The sequence below is a fragment of the Hyaena hyaena genome, unplaced genomic scaffold, assembly GCF_003009895.1.
Source record: "Hyaena hyaena isolate Hyena2069 unplaced genomic scaffold, ASM300989v1 scaffold_121, whole genome shotgun sequence".
Classification (NCBI taxonomy): Eukaryota; Metazoa; Chordata; class Mammalia; order Carnivora; family Hyaenidae; genus Hyaena; species Hyaena hyaena.
This window is the reverse complement of record NW_024080753.1, coordinates 3,602,993-3,609,834: the sequence shown is the minus strand read 5'-3', so window position 1 is coordinate 3,609,834 and position 6,842 is coordinate 3,602,993. Positions and strand designations below refer to the sequence as shown.

Sequence of the window (6,842 nt, the reverse complement as noted above, 5' to 3'; positions counted from 1 at the left end):
CTTCGAATTCTGTGTCTCCCTCTGTCTCTGTCCCTCCTCGGCTCACACCATCTCTCCCGGTCTCTTACAAATGAATAAACATTTAAAGAACTTGGAAAATATACAATATGACAGGGAGAAGGAGAGGAAGATAACATTAGTTGTGAGCTGTCCGTTGTTGAAGTGGGATATGTGGGGTGGGGGATCTTACTCTGTTTTGCCTACTTTTATGCATGTTTCAAGTTTCCCACCAGAAAAAATTGAAACAAACAAAACAGGAGAGAAAGTGAATTTGGGTTCCTGCGTTATTGGGCCCCTGCTAAGTGGCAGGTGGTGAGCGGGCCCCACAAGAAACCATGGCTTCTCTGAGGTGGGCTCGGAGGGGCCAGGCCAACCGCCACCTCTCACAGCCACGTCACGGAGATGGACTCAAATCAGGTCCATTGTCACGACCTTGGCACCCTTCTCTGGGTGAGTGACCCATCAGAGAATGTGATCCAAGCCACGAACCTCACGCCAGGAAAACACACTCCCTTACAACTCCAGTCGTGGGGCCCGTGTGTGCTGGCCGCCGAGGCACCAGCCCCAGACAGTGGCATTTGGGACAGCCGGCTCCAACGGTCACAGCTCTGGTGTGCCCCAGCCCCGCGTCCTCACACTTCGGGGCTGCACTGGCGTGAGGAGAGAGCTGGCTAGCCTGAGCTTAAAGGGCAAGAGGAGACGTGACTTGGGAGGTGCCGGCAAACACAGCATGTTTACAGTGTCTACAAGTGCATGGCTGAGAGAAGACAGATCCAGGTCCGTATGCCCCCCAGCGGCCGGGAGGCGGGGGAAATAGCCAGATGTCAGTCAGAGGGTACAAGGCTGCAGTTTAGGTAAAATGAGGACGTGTGGACATGGTGACCTCTGTTAATAAGGCCGTATGGTGTACTGGAAATTTGCTACGAACCGATTTCAGACGCTTGCACCATTAAAAACCAAGACAATTATGTGAGGAGATGAACACGCTCATTAGCTTGCCTACAGTGACGTTGTACTATGTCAATGTGCCACATGACACATTGTACACCTTCACTTCTGTGACGGCAGAAATGACCCCCTGCCAGGTTCAGGCCTAACCTTTGGAAGGACTGGAAACTTCTGCTTTTCTGCTCTTGGAAACCGACCGCCATGCGGAGAGGAAGCCCATGTAGCCACATGGAAAGGACGAAGGACGAAGGCTCCCACCCATCAGCCCCAGAGGGGCTTCCAGCTGTCAGCTGTGGTGAGCAAAGCCTCAGCCGATGTCACACACACAGCACAGAGCAGCCCTCCCCAGGGGCCCTGCCCAAACCTGAAACCCTGCGCAGATAAATGAGGATTACTGTCCAATCACTCAGTTTGGGCAGGGCTTGGGAAAACCCAAACACTCTTGCCCTGTGAATGTTCCAGCCTCTCAAATCCCCTCACTCCTGCCGTGGACTGAATGTCTGTGTCCCCCAGATTCATACGCCGAAGCCCCAGCGCCAGTCCCCCAGTGTGGCTGTACTTGGAGATGGGCCTGTGGGCAGGAGTTCAAAGTTCAATGATTCATGAGGGGTGGAGCCCAGAGCTCGCTCTTTCCACCACTCGATGACTCCGTGGGAAGGCGGCCCGCTGCAAGCCCGGAGCAGAGGCCTCAGCAGAAACCAACCCTCCCACACTTCCATCAGGGTTACCGGCCTCCAGAAGTGTGAAGAAGTCCATGTCTGTTGTGCAAGCCACCCCCCCCTTCAGAGAATTGGAGCCAGACTCCACGTTGGGGTCACCTAACATGATCATTGTGCAGGGTCATCACAAACTCAACCCTCCTCTGTGCACCTATTTCCTCATCCTCACAAAAACATCCATGGAAGGGGGCGCCTGGGTGGCTCAGTCAGATAAGCGTCTGACTCTTGATTTCAGCCCAGGTCATGATCTCACAGTTGTGTGACCGAGCCCCCCATCAGGCTCTGCACTGACAGGGCGGAGCCTGCTTAGGATTCTCTCTCTCTGCTCCTTCCAACCTCCCCTCTCTCAAAAAATAATAAATAAATAAACATTTAAAACACCATAGATGGCTACCCAGGGCCTCCTGGGGCACTTGCACATACCAGAAAGTGCAATGATAAAAAGAAGGAGAGGGGAGAATACATGGACCACACACATGAATGACTGCGGGTGTGCTACAGATTATCAACGACCTGAAGACCTCAATACTTAGGATTTTTAAAAAGGCTTCTTAATATGTGACTGGAGAAAGGAGGCTCATGCAGTGAACGGCGCTGAGACAACTGGGTATCCGCATGGCAAAATGAATTAGATCCCCACTTCACACGGCATCCCCCCAGTCCACTCCAGACACATGAAAAATTTACATTTCAAAGAAAAAAGTTGAAGAGGAGTTTTTTCGGGGGGAGTGGCTTTCCACACTTGGGGTGGGGAACAATTTCCTTTACAGGGTATTAAAAGCTCAGTAAGCATAAAAAAGTGGATAGGTTTAACTGCAGTAACATATAAATGTCTTTTCTCCAAATGACTGGTGAGAAGACAAACCACAAAAAGCAGATCACCATTGGAATATGTGCAACAAGCAAAGGATCAGTATCCAGAATACATAAAGAAGTCCTACAAATCCACAGGAAGAGGAGAGGCAATGAGCAAAAGGACCACGGCAGGCATGTCACAGAGGAGGAGACAGGGTGCACACATGAACATGGACAAAGCTGCCCGATGTCACTAGGATGCAGGGAAGTATGAGGTCACTTTCGTATCCATCAGACCCGCAGTGAGGAAGACACCTGACTGCTGACAGCACTGAGGGTCTGAGAGGATGCAGATTATCTGGCACACTGAGGGGAGGAGTGTGATACCTGCTCTGGCCACACTGAAATCCACTTTGGCATTTTCTTGTCAGGGTGACCCCTCTCACACCTTAGAAGGGTGCACATCCACTCCCAGGTGTTACACAAGGCATGTGCAAGAGGAGTTCTTAGCAGCACTGTGAACGGGAGGAGGGGAAGAACAGAGATGATCCAGATACTCATTGATGGGGCAATGCAAACCCAAATTAAAGAGCAGTCACACAATTTTCTTTCACAGAGGTGAGAGCAGACCCCAGCTACACAGCAGCATAGCTCAAGCTTAGACAGAGGAAAATGTTGAGTACAAAAATGCAAATTTTGGGGGGCACCTGGGTGGCTCAGTCGGTTAAGGGTCTGACTTCGGCTCAGGTCATGATCTCACAGTTCGTGGGTTTGAGCCTCGCGTCGGGCTCTGTGCTGACAGCTAGCTCAGAGCCTGGAGCCTGTTTCGGATTCTGTGTGTGTGTGTGTGTGTGTGTGTGTGTGTCTCTCTCTGACCCTCCCCTGCTCACGCTCTCTCTCTCACTCTCTCAGAAATAAATGAAACATTAAAAAATAATTTTAAATGCAAATTTTTGAGGTCTATGTAGAGAAAACAATTGTTTAAGGCTCGAGAACAAAGAAGCGGTCTGATGTTTAGACTTATTCAGTAAGCATGTGAGCAAGAGAACGGCAAACAAACACAAAGCTGCAGAGAGGGGTGACATCCAGGCAAGGAGGAGATGCGAGGGACCAGGAGAGTTCTGGTTCTGGAGTGGAGCCGTGGGCTCACGGATGTTCATTGTCCCACCATACCAAAATGGAATACAGGCAAAGGAGAAAAGCAAGAAGAGGCACACGGTGTGGGTCCAGACAGATCCAGTACAGCTGCCTTGTCACATCCATACTTCACTGTTTTCACTTTGTGTCACGGCGGGTGCAATGAGGTCTGTGGAGAGGCCAGACTCAGGAGTGTAAGGACCGGAAACTGGTTGAGGGCCTTCTTCCCTCTGGGCCTCAGTTTCTCCATATGCAAAATAAGGGGCTGTACCAGGAACAGCAAATGGCTGGCGTGCATAAGCCAGNAGGTCTGTGGAGAGGCCAGACTCGGGAGTGTAAGGACCGGAAACTGGTTGAGGGCCTTCTTCCCTCTGGGCCTCAGTTTCTCCATATGCAAAATAAGGGGCTGTACCAGGAACAGCAAATGGCTGGTGTGCATAAGCCAGGTCGCCCCTTCCTCACCCGCTGCACACACTACGGATGGGTTGCAGCACTACTGCACATGGAACACGGACACACAGCGTTGGACTCCTTCTCAGCTGGGCCCTGCAGGCGGCCAGGGATGGCTGCTCTGAGAGGGCGCACTGCATGAGACCCACGCGCATCCAGCTGTGGCCTGGAACTTCTGAAGCCTCACCAGCAGGCACTAGCTGGTATGAGAGGCAGTGGCCCTAGGGAGGAGCCCACTGGCTTTGGAACTGAACCTACCCAGACCCCAATAGTGTGCAGCCTCAGCTTCTACACTGCCCACCCCTGTGGCCTGCGGTCCGCCACAGCTGGCCTCTACCTGCCGTCATCTGGCCGAGCCCCGTGCTCCCATCCATTGGGTGGGCAGGCTCATGTCTCCCCGATGCTGGTGAGCTGTGCTGGACCTGCAAACCGCAAGCCCGACAGAAAGCCAGGCAGGAGCTCATCATCACCCTCCGGTGCAGAGAGTCCTGGAAGTGGCCCTGTTGTGCCAGATCCAGCCAGCTCTCTGAGGCCGGAGGATGGCGTCCCGTCACCGCCGACTATGCCTGCCCAGGGCCGCGGGCCTTTGCTCCTGCACTTCCCGCCCCCCCGCCTCTGCACACCCCCTATCCTCACCTTATGGTCCCAGCTCACAAGACTCTTCCTTGGTTGTGCTGCTCCATCTCCCTCCCCCCAGTGAGGGCTGACGTCCCTTCCTCTAGACATCCACGACGCAGACATCAGCGTTTTCAAGGAGAACTTGTGTGCCGGGTCCGGTCCAGGGTCTGTGGGTATCTGTCCCCTCCAGTGTGTCCGTCCCCTCCAGTGTGGGGAGCCCAGCAGGGTCCACCGCACAACCGGCATGAAAATAATAATACCATCAGAAACAACCACAATTCCTTGGAACAAATGGGCTTCTCCAAGAACTGTCCATCTACTGTCTAAGCCTCAAGGCCAGTGATATTGGTGGTCGGGGAACGGTACCTCACTCCCTATTCTAACAACAAGAAAATCAAGGGCCACAAAAGGGAATGGCTTTTTTGGCATCTCTGCCCACCTTCCCACCTTCTGGGAGGCTGGGAAGCTTTCCTTCCATGTTTCATCAGGGCCCTGAAACCCTGGTCCTGTGGGGAGACACCTCATTTCCCCAGAGCAGGGGACTGCTGAGTGACCACAGCCCCTAGTCACGGAGCATCTGGTGTCATCCTGGGACCTGCAGCTTCTTTTACTAACAAGATCGTATTGAGAGACATTATACCCAGGGACATGGTGCTTTGGTGATTCACTTCTCTTTCATTTTGATCGCCTTATGCAAATATTAAAGGACTACTGGGCTGTGTACACAGGAAGCCTTGATTTACTAGAAAGAGCTGGGGTGGGTTCTTAGAAAACAAAGGCAGGAATTGAAGGCATCCAGACATGTCCAGTGAGCAGAGTGGAGACAAAGATGTCTCCTGTTGCTTTGTCCTGGGAGAAAGCTGCCCAGACGCCCACACATGGCCCGACCCACCCTCAGGTCAGAGTCTGCCACTGACACCCACTGTGTGAAAGGGCCTGGAATCTGCGGTGGTCTCATCACCATCCATCGACTCCCAAGAAGCAAACACCACGAGCTTGCAAAGGCACTGAAACAGGAATGCTCCCTTGTGTTCCCAGGAATACAGACAGAGGCCACATATTTACTTCTGGTTCCAACTTCTCCTGGGGTCATGCTCTTCCAAGCCCTGGAAACAGGGCACTACTTGTTGCTCTACAATCTCTCCACCAGCTGCCCCTCCATCTCCCACTCTCCCAGGATGCTCCCCACCCCCCCACCCCGCCCACCAGTCTGGACAACTCCAAATCCTCCTCAAAACCATCTCTGACTCCCCCTTTTCCAGGAAGTCTCCTTGCCTTCTCGCTGGCCTCTTTATACTAATTTCCTGCTAGAGCGATCACAATGGGTTCAAATGCTGCTGCTCATACACTTGTCTCCCCTGTGATGGGGCAGGTTGTGGGAACAGGGCTCATGGCTGATGTACCTGCATTACCTCCAGCCCCTCAGCATGGACCCTGGCACATTGGTGGGTGGTATAGTAGTGCCTCATCAAAGCATGATCTAATTCCTGGGCTCTGTCTTTCTGTAACTTAGAGTTGAGTGAAAGAGATCTAATGACAAAGAAGGTAAGTTCAAGGTATTCTGAACAGAGACCAGGCAATCCTTTCCCGAGTACTTTACGGCTAAGCCAAGATCTCATTGGTGAGTAACTATCTACTCTCCAAGAAATAGGAGTAAAGAACTTTCCAAGGAGAGAAAGAGAGAGAGTCACAGACAAACTTTCTGAGGTAGGAGGGAGAACTTGTTTAAGTGCTGAAAGGCCAGTGGTGCTTTAGCTAAGCAATAGAGCAATGAGCAAGTAGTTCATGCGTTACGTGTATCAGTTAGGTTAGGACGGGTTATGCTGCATAACACATGATTGACCAAATCTTGGTGGCCTACGATAACGTTTATTTATGTCTCAGGCTACATGCCCATGTGGCTCTCTGTCAGAAGCCTGCTCCGACAGGTCCAGGGGTCCCTGAAGGATGGACGGTGTCGGCGAGAGAGAGAGTGAGAGAGCCCCGAGATTCTTTCTGATCACCAGGCAGGCATCTCTGACCTGTCGGTTTTGGTGTCTTTATTTAAAGGTTCAAGAACAACATGAGATCAGAAAAAGGAATTTGTACAATGGGAAGCCTTTTGTGAATTACCTCAATCATAGTGAAGTTGAATTGTACAACTAAGGAAATAACAGGATGTTCTTAATGAAAAAA

At 51.9% G+C, this 6,842-nt stretch overlaps 1 protein-coding gene and 1 long non-coding RNA gene across 2 annotated transcripts in view; both read right to left on the bottom strand.

Annotated features, from left to right (window-relative positions):
- Positions 1 to 6,842, bottom strand: part of LOC120235090 (translation initiation factor IF-2-like) — a 41,538-nt gene that overhangs the window by 3,331 nt on the left and 31,365 nt on the right. The gene's annotated exons all lie outside the window — the stretch shown is intronic.
- LOC120235112 overlaps positions 4,706 to 6,842 on the bottom strand; it is a 14,149-nt gene continuing 12,012 nt past the window's right edge. Inside the window, exon 4 of the long non-coding RNA XR_005529307.1 lies at positions 4,706 to 4,726. This is a non-coding gene — a long non-coding RNA (uncharacterized LOC120235112). The remainder of the gene's footprint in view (positions 4,727 to 6,842) is intronic.